The sequence below is a fragment of the Mercenaria mercenaria genome, chromosome 11 (genome assembly GCF_021730395.1).
Source record: "Mercenaria mercenaria strain notata chromosome 11, MADL_Memer_1, whole genome shotgun sequence".
NCBI classification, from domain to species: Eukaryota; Metazoa; Mollusca; class Bivalvia; order Venerida; family Veneridae; genus Mercenaria; species Mercenaria mercenaria.
Genome location: NC_069371.1, coordinates 49,840,304 through 49,854,675, shown reverse-complemented (window position 1 = coordinate 49,854,675; position 14,372 = coordinate 49,840,304).

The window sequence follows — 14,372 nt, the reverse complement described above, 5'->3', positions numbered from 1 at the left end:
GGGTCAGTAAGTCAAAGGACAACTATATTTTTGCTGATAAAATTTGCAAATTTCGAATTTTTATGGGGGTCTTGTCTTGTGCATACACTTTCTAATGGTTAGGTGGCCATTTTATCGAAAAATGTTCTCAAACACAAAGATAAATTTTTTTAAATAACGCTATTTGTAACCCTCTATAATGAAAGAAATCGAGTGAAGACCCCTTACCTCCACTTTAAAGATGGATTCTTCTTCGGCAGTCTGCCCCAACCTGACCACAGCACCCCCCCCCCCAACTTCCAACTTTGAAAATGCCCGAACACTCATGGTATACATACATATAAAATTATAAATGTATAATATCATGTATACACTACACGTATCTGATTCAGATGAAGAAAGAAACAGCAAGCATTTGTTTTAAAAGCCTAAAAATTAGACATTGGATCTTTTAGAAGAAATTTTCGACTGGCTTCTCTCACAAAACAATTCCAAGGAGTGTTAGTATTAAAGTGACCTTGTATATTATTTATACACTTGACACTAAGTAAACATTAGTTAAACATTACATGTTGTTACGCCTAAGGGTTACTTGAAGTACTACTTACAAACCACAGTAACAATTAACAATAAAAGTTTATTATGAAAGGTACAATTGCAATACCTTAAAGCTGTTAACTAGCCGTACAATCTAATTATAATAGTATACAAGAATAGTTCAAGTCATGTCCTTGTCAAATGTAAATCCAATCCGTAATAATTCCAAGTTCAACAGAATTCATGCTGTACCCACGAATATAAATCCTCTCTTTGAAAATAAATGTTTAAAACTACAATCTTAATGTAAATCCGTCAGATGTTAAATGTCCAAACTGGTAATAATTTGCTATAAAGAAATACAGGACAGTTATTTCAGTAAAATCTTACTTAGATTCTGTTCTGTTTAACGCATCATGGAAGGTTCCTTCGCTTTCATGTATGACCGAGAATAAAAATAAAATTCAGGAAATATCCAGACTAACCAAGACTTTAAAATGATGTTAACAATCAATTTTTCAGTATTTGTGATGAAATCATAGAATATAAATAACTTACTGACATACATGATCTCACAAAACTAGAACAGGCTTCACAGTAAACATAAGTCATCAATATAAAAAAAGAACATTATGGGGAATGACATGTACATCACAATGCACAGTTGAAACCTGGAATTGTCAGCTTGCTTATCTTGATGTTCAGGCTCGCATAAATTTCCAATACCAATCCCAAAAAGCATGTTATCAAGCTATAATTTTTAAGTCCAATTTGGATTATCTTGAAGAAAATTGCTTGGTCACTTCGGAGTCAAGATACCAAGTTCGTCTGTATTCAGCACAATGATAAGGGTTGTGTAATATACCATGTAGAGTAGATCGAATCCACCAGCTGCATGTGTCTTTATTGACTACCATGAACATAGCTTGCAGCTGGATATCAAAGGAGTTAAACTTCTAATGTTGTAATGTTTTTCTTCATAGGCTTTATCATAAAAGATAAAAGGGAAGTGTAACTTTCCCGGAAGCACAGAGCACCCCAAACACAGCCATAGAGCTATGCTTCGCAATGTAAGCTCGCAACAAAATGAAACTGCAACAGAGAAAAATATAGCAAATAGATTCCATAATTCTTTTTTGCATTTTTACAAAATTATACCGTTTTATCGACAGTTTTTGGTAAAGTGTTTGTATGTAGCTGGTTTCTCAGTACCCACTGATGGGAATGTTTTGCTTGTTTGTTTTGGGTTTAACGTCGTTTTTCAACAGTATTTCAGTCATGCAACGGCGGGCAGTTAACCTAACCAGTGTTCCTGGATTCTGTACCAGTACAAACCTGTTCTCCGCAAGTAACTGCCAACTTCCCCACATGAATCAGAGGTGGAGGACTAATGGTTTCAGACACAATGTCGTTTATCAAATAGTCACGGAGAACATACGCCCCGTCCGAGGATCGAACTCGCGACCCCGCGATCCGTAGACCAACGCTCTTACCTACTGAGCTAAGCGGGCGGGCTCTGATGGGAATGAATCGAAACTTCACACACTTGTTCAATGAGATGATCTGACACGTTTTGCACAGGGTTCTTATCTCTACTTTGCATTTTTATTTAGTTATGCCCCTTTTTCGACTTAGCAATTTTTGGTTTAGTTTTGTATGTGTGCCGGAGCTCAGTACCTACTTATGGGAATGGAGTAACTTCACAATTTGTCCACTGTGATGATGTGCGGAAATTAGCAAGCACCAGGTTGCAGAGTGCAGTAAGATTAACCAAGAGCCAGAGTTAGCCAGAGATCAGCCAGAGTTTACCAGAGTAGCCAGAAGTCAGACCTGGTTACCAGGTAGCCAGAGTAGCCAGAGTTCAAGCCAGAATCTTACTCTGGTTCTCTGCGAGTGCGCAGTTCAGCAGTAGCCAAACTTGTTCTGTGGCAGAGCCAGATTTAGCCAGAGAGCAGAACTCTTGTTACTCTGGCTGGCCAGAGTAGCCAGAGTTCAGCCAGAGTAGCCAGAACTCTTGTTGTAGGCAGAGTTTCTAGATTTTTAACATGTTCTGGCTACCCTTGTCAGCCAAAGTAGCAACAGTAGCCCGAGTCACCAGGATATCATTTGCTCTGGTTACTCAGGCTGTTTCTAACAGAGTAGCCAGAATTCAGTCAGAGCTCAGCCAGTGTAGCCAGAGTTTCTAGGATTTTAACATGTTCTGGCTAATCTGGTCAGCCAGAGTAGCCGGAGTAACCAGGTCCCGTGTTCTCAAAATATTTTCAGTCTTAGCTGAGTTTGATTATAAAACTTACTATGTCATTTCTATGGAAATATTTCATATTTAAAACTGAATTTCAAGTTAATAACTATTTTCAAGTGGTTAATTAAAATAGCTCTGGTTACTCTGGCTGGCCAGAGTAGCCAGAGTTTCTAGGGTTTTAACATGTTCTTGCTACTCTGGTCAGCCAGAGTAGCCAGAGTAGCCCGTGTTCGCAAAACATTTTCAGTCTTAGCTGAATTCGATCTTGAAACTTTATATATTATTTCTTTCTAAATAGCATGTTTAAAACTGAATTTCAAGTTAATAACTATTTTCAATTGGCTATTTATAGTAGCCATAGTAGCCAGAACTCTGGTTACTCTGGCTGGCCAGAGTAGGCAGAGTTCAGCCAGAGTAACAACACTTTATTAGGATTTTAACATGTTCTGGCTACTCATACTAAAGCAGCCTAACATCAATGCTTGTAACTTTAATGGCAGACACTAGAACATAGAAGAATACATGCATCCCAAATGATGTTGTACAAATAACCATTAATCAAATCATTCGGGTTTAGTTTTAGTATTGCACATGCCATGTTTTTGTGATTTTCCTACATATCTGCGATATGTCACATGTTTAATTGTTAAACGATTTAATATTAAATGGGCGCTCAACAAATCTGGATTAATAATAATGATGATGATGATGATGATATAATAATGATAATAATCTCATATACTAAGGTTTTTTTTCTGCAATAGATGCAATATGGTGTTACAGTATTCTAATTGTGAGCGAACGTATGTTTTTAGGCAGTTTCTTTAATATTATTGTTATTACATTGTACATATTGTTTTTTTTTTAATCTGAGAGTGTTACTAGCTTTTGAAGATGTAATTTCAATATGTGTTTCCAAGTTGAGACATCACTAATAGTAATCCCAAGATATTTAGCATTTCCTGTAGTTGTTTTAAGTTCTTAATCAAGTAATTTATTTGGAAAGATTATATTTTTCTCTCCTTTTTTTTTGCGATTCCTATTACTTCGCATTTATCAGGATTGAATTCCATAGACCAATTACGTTCCCATTCTTCTGATTTTGTCAAATCATCTTGAACTTTGTAAGAGTCTATTAACGAGTCTATGTTGAGGTATATGATAGTGTCGTCGGCAAATAAGCGTATTCTACCTTTAACAGAGTCAGGAAGGTCATTGATAAAACAAAGGAAGAGACAAGGACCCAACACTGAACCTTGAGGAACCCCCTGATAGAACTGGTCTTTATATTATGTCTTCAAGTAATTTTGGTACAAATTCAAGGCAAACAATGAAGTTAAATAAATTTTAAAAAAAACAACAGAAGCCTTCAAATAAATATTCTTTATTTTTACACTCAAAGTTATATGGAATTCACTGCAATTGTTTATGATATCAATATAAACAAGAGGACCCATATGGTCCTGAATAAGGTCCTGAATCGCTTACCTGGACCTTGTGGGTTATGACAGTCATAGTAAAAATCCGCAATTTGTAATTGTTAACTCTAAATTCTAGGCATTCTGGAAATTTTAAATTTATATTGTATGAGATTAGAATTATATTAATAATCCACAGAGAGAGACTAGTATTGCCCTGGAGGTGGTGATTCAATCAAGTTTGAAAGAACTCCATTATAAATTTTACTAGTTTACATGCAAAATATTTCAGCTCTTACCATTGTGGCTCTGAAAAGATTTTTGCTATGTAAGTATATCATGTTTTTTCCTATATAAAACAAGTAGGAACCATTTTGACACTGGGTGTTGATTTGAACATGTAAAATATCTTAACTCTTGTCATTGCAATTCTTTTGAGAAGATTTTAAAAGATTTTCCTGTAAGACTTTGCAAGCTCATTAGCACAAGCGGGTGCAATTTTGACATCAGGAGGACATGATTTGCTGAATTTTAAGATGTGCGTGAAATTAGCCAGAGCAGCCAGAGTAGCCAGAGTTCAGCCAGAGTTCAGCCAGAGTTTAGCCAGAGTAGCCAGAGTTTAGCCAGAGTTCAGCCAGAGTTTAGCCAGAGTAGCCAGAGAAGTCAGAACTCTGGTTACTCTAGCTAGCCAGAGTAGCCAGAGTTCAGCCAGAGTAGCCAGAGTTCAGCCAGAGAAGTCATAACTCTGGTTACTTTGGCTGGCCAGAGTAGCCAGAGTTTAGCCAGAGTTTAGCCAGAGTTCAGCCAGAGAAATCATAACTCTGGTTACTCTGGCTGGTCAGAGTAGCCAGAGTTCAGCCAGAGTTCAGCAAGAGAAGTCATAACTCTGGTTACTCTGGCTGGCCAGAGTAGCCAGGGTTCAGCAAGAAAAGCCAGAGTTTCTAGGATGTTAAAATGTTCTGGCCACTCTATTCAGCCATAGAATCCAGAATAGCCCGAGTCGCCTGGATTTTATTTGCTTTGGTTAGTCTGGCTGGCCAGAGTAGCTAGAGTTTCTAGGATTTTAAGAGTAGCCAGAGTAACCTAGTTTACAAACATTTTCTGTCTTAGTTGAATTTGATTATGAAACTTAATATGTTATTTCTATCTTAATAGCATGCTTAAACTGAATTTCAAGTTTCAATATTTTCAAGTGGCTATTTAGAGTAGCCAGAGTAGCCAGAACTCTTGTTACTCTAGCTGGTTGGCCAGAGTAGCCACAGTTCAACCAGAGCAGCCAGAGTTCAGCCATAGTAACAAGAGTTTCTAGGATTTTAACATGTTCTGACTACTCTGGTTAGCCAGAGTATCCGGAGTAGCCCTAGTCACCAGGATTTCATTTGTTCTGGTTACTTTGGCTGGCCAGAGTAGCCTGAGTTTGTAGGATTTGAACATGTTTTGCAACTCTGGTCAGCCAGAGTAGCCAGAGTAACCAGGTCCCACGTTCACAAAAGTTTTTCAGTCTTAGCTGAATTTGATTATGAAATTTAATAATTGAGCCGTGTCATGAGAAAACAAACATAGTGGCTTTGCGACCAGCATGGATCCAGAACAGGCTGCGCATCCGCGCAGTCCGGTCAGGATCCATGTTGTTCACTTTTAAAGCGTATTGGACTTGGAGAATCTGTTAGCGAACAGCATGGATTCTGACGCGCAGGCTGGTCTGGATCCATTCTGGTCTCAAACCCACTATGTTGGTTTTCTCATGGCGCGACTCATATGTCATTTCTCTCTAAATAGCATGTTTAAAACTGAATTTCAAGTTAATAACTATTTTCAAGTGGTTATTTAGAGTAGCCAGAGTAGCCAGAACTCTGGTCACTATGGCTTGCCAGAGTTCAGCCAGAGTTTAGCCAGAGTAGCCAGAGTTCAGCCAGAGTAGCCAGAAACCTGGTTACTCTAGCTGGCCAGAGTAGCCGAGTAACAAGGATGTCAGTTGCTCTGGCTACTTTGGCTAGTCAGAACAGCCAGAATTTCCGAGATGTCCATTGGTTCTAGCTACCCAGGATAGCCCGAATAGCCAGAGAAAATAAATACTGTAATACCTATTGCGAAATGACCCTTTTGATTCTCTCAGGTTTGATTTTTTAGTGTTTTATATGTATCAAGTGATTTATAAAACGGACTTCAAAAATTGTCTTATTTTTCAGACAGCAGCCAGAGTAGTCAGACGTTATAGCATTTTAATATGTTCTTGCTACTCTAATCAGCCAGAGTAGCCAGAGTTTAGCCAGAGTTATCAGAACTCTGGTTACTGTGGCTGACCAGGACAGCCTGTTTCATAACTTTTACATAGTCTGGCTACTCTGACTGGCCAGAGTAACCAGGAAATGCGCACGGGTTCTGGTTACTCTGGCAGACAAACATGTAAACTAGAGCCATTTTTAAAATAAATGACCCTTTTTCATAAAAATCATATTATACATGATTAGGTTACACTAACTGTGATACATAATTATAATGTAAATAAAAAGTTAGACCTGTTGCGTGTTATGTGTGTAGTATATGAAGGCTGAAATTCACAAAGATTAAAGCGAACAGGGTTATTTATTTCTGGTATATTTAAAATCTTTAAAACAAGCCTAAAAATATCAAATAAAGTAACAACAACAACAAAGAAACAGTAAGACGGCATGATTTTCGAACAAACTTTTAAGAGTAACACGAATCAGAAAATGACACTTTCAAATAAAATAAAATAAAATAAAATAAACGGGTCTATGCAAAGGCTGTTTGTTTATATACATTATAAATAATGCTTAGGTATGTTTTCTTTTTATAGGGCAAATCCGTAGAAAGTCGGACATCGCATATATAAATTGTAATTTTACAAAGTAGCCTGCATCCCACGAAGGGTAGATACGACGAAGCGACACCGATCCATCCTGGATTTTCAGTACTTATACGGCTGTATGCCATACCACACTGGATTGTGATTTAGTGCAGTGCGACCTGGCTGTCATGGTCTTTTGTTTTACATTGACCCATTCTGGATCTTATTCGTGTCATATTTTATCCCCAGTGTATTGTCTCATATTCCTTCTGTTAAAAAATGGCACCAAATTGAATGTAAAAAGCACATGTACATGAAAATATATATGCTATAAAGATAGAAATGACATTAAGTTTCATTATTAAACTTAGCTAAGACTGAAAATAATTCGCGAACATGGTGCCTGGTTACTCTGGCTACTCTGGCTGACCGGAGTAGCCAGAACATGTTAAAATCCTAGAAACTCTAGCTACTCTGGCTGAACTCTGGCTACTCTGTTAGAAACAGCCAGAGTAACCAGAGCAAATGATATCCTGGTGACTCGGGCTACTGTGGCTACTTTGGCTGATCATAGTAGCCAGAACATGTTAAAAATCTAGAACACTGCCTACCCTGGTTAAATTCTGGCTACTCTGGCCAGCAAGAGTAACCAGAGTTCTAGATACTAGATGAACTCTGGCTACTCTTGCAAAACTCTGGCTACTCTGGCCAGCTAGAGTAACTAACCAGAGTTCTGACAACTCTTACTGAACTCTGGCTACTTTGGCCAGCCAGAGTAACGAGAGCTATGTCTTCTCTGGCTGAACTCGGGCTACTCTGGCCAGCCGGAGTAACCAGAGTTATGACTTCTCTGGCTGAACTCTGGCTACTCTGGCCAGCCAGAGTAACCAGAGTTATGACTTCTCTGGCTGAACTCTGGCTACTCTGACTGAACTCTGGCTACTCTGGCTAAACTCTGGCTGAACTCTGGCTACTCTGGCTAAACTCTGGCTGAACTCTGGCTACTCTGGCTAAACTCTGGTTGAACTCTGGCTACTCTGGCTGCTCTGGCTAATTTCACGCACATAATTTTAAGAGAGGCATTCACTAGACCATGCTACATACAAAATATATGTAGTCTGGGCCTAAAGGAAAATAAGAATATTTTTATAGGATTTAATATATTACTCTATGTGAAACTTAAAGCCCCAAAGCAGATCCAATATGACCCCGGAGTCCATGATTTGAACAATTTTGAAAGAGATGTACTTGCCAGTGCTTCTTGCAAAATATCTAAGCTCTGGGTCATGTGATACTTGAGAAAATTTTTAAGGTTTTACAATATGAAATGGAATAAGTACTGAGTTCAGTCAAAGAGCCTGACTCAATCTGATAGACAAGACAAAAGTTGATCACAAAATCTCACCTTGTCACACAGTGACACAGCTAAAAAAAATCAAGTATAATGTATGAGGGTCATTCAGTATATAATGGTAACTATTAAATATCATTTAATCTGACCTAGTCTTACCTATCAATTTTGTTCATTAATGTAAATTGACTTTTCACCATTTTCACACTGTTCTGGACAATCGTGAATTTTTATTTAATACTAAACCGCGATGCACGATGGTACGATGATACACTTAATACATATAAAACACTAAAAAATCAAACCTGAGAGTACCAAAAGGGTCATTTCGCAGTAGGTATTACAGTATTTTCTCCGGCTATTCTGGCTAGCCAGGGCAGCTAAAACCAATGGACATCTCGGAAATTCTGGCTGTTCTGGCTAGCCAAAGTAGCCAGAGCAATTGACATCCTGGTTACTCGACTACTATGGCCAGCCACTATGGCTTAACTGTGGCTATTCTGGCCAGCAAGAGTAACCGGAATTCTGGCTACTCTGGCTGAACACTGGCTACTCTGGCTAAACTCTGGCTGAACTCTGGCTACTCTGGCCAGCCATAGTGACTAGAGTTCTGGCTAGTCTGGCTACTCTTAATAGTCACTTGAAAATAGTTATTAACTTGAAATTCAGTTTTAAACATGCTATTTAGATAGAATGACATATGAGTCGCGCCATGAGAAAATCAACATAGTGGGTTTGAGACCAGAACGTATCCAGACCAGCCTGCACATCCGCGCAGGCTGGTCAGGATCCGTGCTGTTCACTAACAGTCCAATACGTTTTAAAAGCGACCAGCATGGATCTTGACCAGACTGCGCAGATGCGCAGGCTGGTCTGGATCATGCTGACAGCAAAGCCACTATGTTTGTTATCCCCCGACGAAAGTCGGAGGGATATAGTTTTGGCGTTGTCCGTCCGTCCTTCCGTCCGTCCGTCCGTCCGTCCGGAGCCATATCTAGGAAATGGTTGGGAATATTTATATAAAACTTCATATACATGTTCACCACTATGAGTTCTTGCGGCCGGTCAAGTTTCAGTCAGATTGCCGTAGTTGCCCAGAGTTATGGCCCTTTGAAGTTTCTACTGTTAACTATATAGGGTACTATAAATATGGTAATTTCTGCATCATAACTTTTGATATATTTGACCTAGAACTATGAAACTTAAACAGAATTCAGATCACCATAATGTGGTTGTGTACACACAATTTCGTTCGCATTTATTTGTAAATTAAGAGTTATTGCCCTTTAATTTTATAAAAATCCACATATTTGTACATAACAAACTTACCATTTGGTAGAATTTCATTAAATTTCTTTCATTCTTTTCCATGAACATTTATTGTAAACATGTGAAGTTGTATACACACACCTGGTCACCCCCTTACCTTGATCACACCCCTCCCCCTCCCAAGCCCCCTCCCCCCATCCCCCCACCAAAAAAAATCATTCCTTATTTTAGATTTTTTTCAAACAAACTTCATATACATGTTCACCACTATGAGGTTATGGGGCCCATCAAGTTTCAGTCAGATTACCCTAGTAACACCAGAGTTATGACCCTTAGAAGTTTCTAGTGTTAACTATATAGGGTACTATAGATCTATATGGCAATTTCTGCAACATAACTTTTGATATATTCGACCTTGAACTCTGAAACTTAAACAGAATTTTGAGCACTATAATGTGGTTGTGCACACACAATTTCGTAGGGATTTCTTTTGTAACTTCAGAGTTATTGCCCTTTAATTGTCTAAAAATCCACATATTTGTACATAACAAACTTACCATTTGGCAGAATTTCATTAAATTTCTTTCATTCTTTTCTATGAACATTAATTATAAACATGTGAAGTTGCGCACCCACACGTGGCCACCCACTTGCCTTGGTCACACCCCATCACCCCCCCCCCCCCCCCCCTCCCCCCACAAAAAAAAATAAATATTTGTCATTCCTTATTTTAGATTTTTTTCAAACCTTCCATGAATATTTATCAACATGATGCAAGTTGTACCATTCCCCCACCTTCACCCACCACTGATCATGCATCCTCTGCACCCCGCCCCCCGCCCCACCACCCCCTACCCCCACTTCACCCATTTTTTTATATTTTTTTATTTTCATTTTTATTTTTCCATCAATATTTATAATCAACATGTGAAATTTTGTTTCCTCACCCGTTCCCCTGCACCCCCACCCCCTAAAAAAATAAATATATACATATATCTATATATATATACTTCTATTCCTTTTTTTTTAAATGTTCAAACCTTCAACATGTTAAGTTGTAACTGCACATTATGTTTTCTAGATTCTGCAAAACTGGAAGGCCAGCTTGAAATTGAGGAATTAAGTGGTGCCTTAAAAAATATGAAAAACGATAAAAGCCCCGGGTTGGATGGATTTACTGTAGAGTTTTTCAAGTTCTTTTGGAAAGATGTTGCATTTTTTGTTCTGAGATCATTAAACTTTGCCTATCAAACAAATAATTTATCAGTAGCACAGAAACAAGATGTCATAACTTGTCTTCCAAAACCAAATAAAAATAGATTTTTGATGAAAAATTGGAGACCAATCTCTCTTTTAAATGTTATTTACAAGTTAGCTTCAGCTGCAATAGCAAATCGTTTAAAATTATTCTTGGATAAATTAATACATCAAGATCAGAAAGGTTTTATATCTGGTAGATTTATTGGAGAAAATATTAGACTTATCTACGATATTATGTTTGAAACGAATTCGGAAAATTTGCCTGGTTTACTGCTTTCTATAGATTTCCAGCAAGCCTTTGATTCTATCTCGTGGACATTTATACACAAAACCCTAGATTTCTTCAATTTCGGGAATTCTTTTAAAAAATGGATACGTCTATTCCAAAACGGAAGTGAAACGTGCATTCTGCAAAATGGTCATTTATCCGACTTTTTCCTTCTCGAAAGAGGCTGCAGACAAGGTGACCCAATTTCACCTTATATATTTATTTTATGTTCTGAAGTACTGGGATTAATGATTAGACGTAACAATAGTATTGTAGGTATTAGCCTGCGAAATCAGCAATATAAATTAGTCAATATGCTGACGATACACAGATATTTTAAACGGAACCGAGGAATCTCTTAGAAATTGTTTGGTTACACTTGATAACTTTTATAAAATGTCAGGTTTAAAAATAAATGTAGAAAAAAACTAGAGCTTATTGGATAGGTTCACTTAGAAATTCCCAACGTCAGTTATGTAGAGACTACTCATTAGATTGGAGTCAAGAACCAATTAAGATACTTGGTGTCCGGTTTTCTGCCAATATATATGATATCTGGAATCTAAATGCTCTTGAAATATTACAAAAATGCAGGAATATATTAGATATTTGGGCAAAAAGAAAGCTCACCCTTTTTGGGAAAGTAACTGTGTTAAAATCTATTGTTTTGTCAAAGTTTGTCTATATATTTATTGCACTACCTGACCCATCTGATTATTTTATTAAGGAATTGGAAACTATTGCCTATAAGTTTTTATGGAACAACGGACCTGACAGAATAAAAAGAGTAATTGTCACAAAGAATATAGAATTCGGGGGACTGAACATGATTAATATTAAGTCTTTTATTCAAAGTTTGAAAATTAGTTGGATTAGGAGATTAGCTATTTTTAACTGTGACACTTGGAAATCTCTGTTAACGTTTTCATTTGATAAAATTATCTCTTTTGGCTCGCAATATGTAAAAGTACTAGTAAAGAAGTACATAATCCATTTTGGAGGGATGTGCTCAATAGTTGGTGTAGATTTGTTGAATGTTGCGAAATCAATGATTTAGAAGATATTTTATACTCGCCTTTATGGTATAACCACCGTTTCAGAATAAAAACAGAATATTCAGAAACTGGTACCGGAAAAACATCATATATATTATAGATTTACTCGACAATAATGGAATTTTTATAACTTAGAAGATCTTAAAACCATTTACTCGGTAAGAGGAACTTTTATAGATTTGCATCGTGTTCTTTCAAACATACCAATTGAATGGAAAAATATAATAAGGCAAAACGCAAATGAGGTTATTAAATATAAGACAAACATGTTTTTGAATCCGTATTTAAAAAATGTAATAAAAGATAAAAAAGGTAGTAGTATTTTTTACGATACAATTACAAATACAAAGAGTGTCGTGGTACCAAACAAATGGGTACAATCAATGGGGATTTCCGATGACGAATTTAAAGATTATTGCAAAAACTTAAAGACAATAAAAGAAATAAAGTTAAAAGATTTTCAATTTAAGATAAATCATCATATTCTTACTACAAACTCATTTTTACATCTCATACATAAAATAGATAATAATTTATGCTCTTACTGCAAAAACGAGCGGGAAACAATAGAACATATCTTTTTTTCATGTCCAATTATTTATAATTTTATAGTAAGCATCAAACAGTGGATGAGAAGTGAGTGTGAAATAGATTTGAATATACAAGAAAATCAATTTCTTTTCTCATTTGTTAACGATAACTCTAAAGGAAGCTTTATTTCTTTATTGCTTAAGTATTACATCTTTAAATCAAAATTTAAAGAAAATTGTATACAACTTCTAAATACTCCATCGTTTGTTTTATACTTAAAACAAAAATTCATAACAATGAAGTATATCGCCAAGATAAACAACGATCTTCATAACTTTGAGGAAAACTGGTCAATTTTGTTACAAAAACTTGATATATGATTACTAACCATTACCCTGATTAAGAGAAAGAAATTATAATATCCATTATTGACAAAAAGTTAGATTTAAAATCCAGTGATAGTAGGAAAAGGGCAGCACTTTTTTTCCAGTTTTTTTTTCCAGTTTTTTTTTTTTTTTCGCTTGTATTTCTGTCAGTTTTTTTTTCTTCCATTGTCTTTCTTGAGGTCCGTTTATTATCTTAAATTAGAAATATCATCAACTGTTTTTATAATTTATTTCCTTTTTTACATCAAAAGCATCATACATTCATCACAAAATTGTTTTTATGTGCCAGAAAAGATACAATTAGTGAATATCATCAACTGTTTGTAAATATGGTATTATGTATGGTACTGTGTATGCATGTAGTAACGTTTATTATATATCTAAATATTTGAATGTATTGAATATTGTAAGGTTAATAGGTGGATGGTTCTCCGACCCCTATTATACCGGTTACGGAGATAATAAACGGGGTTACCTACAAGGGGCCTCAAAAAAAAAAAAAAAAAAAAAAAAAAAAAAGTTGTAACTGCACAAACCTTGCCCCCAGCCATGTTCAAGATATCTTACTTGATTGTGTTCTCTTAAGGACATCTGTTCTTTTAAGTTCAAATGTACATGTTAAACAGCCAAACCACTCAAAGACAATATTTCGTTCCAGTTAAACTTCAAGCGCACATTTCAATAACTGCATTTAATTTTAAAAGCTAAGCTTATTACAGTAAGCATATCCCATTCAAAATAAATTCTTTAGTCAGGATCAAAGTATCATACATTTATTATGTACTCTTTAATTAAACATTTGTTTTCTGTTAAATTGATTTTGACTAATGAAATTATTTGCTTCTTATTAACATCCTTAACTTTTTGCCGGACATATTTTTTTGCCATTCCTCACCACAAACCCTTTCGGCGGGGGATACCAATTCATCGAATTTGCTTGTTTTCTCAATTATTAGATTTCATAATCAAATTCAGCTAAGACTGAAACACTTTTGTGAACATGGGACCTGGTTACTCTGGCTACTTTGGCTGACCAGAGTAGCGAAAACATGTTAAAATCCTAGAAACTCTGGCTACTCTGACCAGTCAAAGTAACCAGAGTTCTTGCTACTCTGGCTGAACTCTGGCTACTCTGGCCAGCCAGAGTAACCAGAGTTATGACTTCTCTGACTGAACTCTGGCTACTCTGGCCAGCCAGAGTAAACAGAGTTATGACTTCTCTGACTGAACTCTGGCTACTCTGGCCAGCCAGAGTAAACAGAGT